Below are 498 nucleotides of genomic sequence, written 5' to 3' on the forward strand. Positions count from 1 at the left end.
ATATTTTTGAGATTAGTTGTTTGTCAGTTGCTTCATTTGCTATTATTTTCTCCCATTCTGAAGGCTGTCTTTTCACCTTGCTAATAGTTTCCTTTGTTGTGCAGAAGCTTTTAAGTTTAATTAGGTCCCATTTGTTTATTTTTGCTTTTATTTCCAATATACTTGGAGGTGGGTCATAGAGGATCCTGCTGTGATGTATGTCGGAGAGTGTTTTGCCTATGTTCTCCTCTAGGAGTTTTATAGTTTCTGGTCTTATGTTTAGATCTTTAATCCATTTTGAGTTTATTTTTGTGTATGGTGTTAGAAAGTGTTCTAGTTTCATTCTTTTACAAGTGGTTGACAAGTTCTCCCAGCACCAATTGTTAAAGAGATTGTCTAATCCATTGTATATTCTTGCCTCCTGTATCAAAGATAAAGTGTCCATAGGTGCGTGGATTTATCTCTGGGCTTTCTACTTTGTTCCATTGATCTATATTTCTGTCTTTGTGCCAGAACCAT

This window comes from Bison bison, unplaced genomic scaffold (assembly GCF_000754665.1).
Source record: "Bison bison bison isolate TAMUID 2011002044 unplaced genomic scaffold, Bison_UMD1.0 scf7180017861340, whole genome shotgun sequence".
NCBI classification, from domain to species: Eukaryota; Metazoa; Chordata; class Mammalia; order Artiodactyla; family Bovidae; genus Bison; species Bison bison.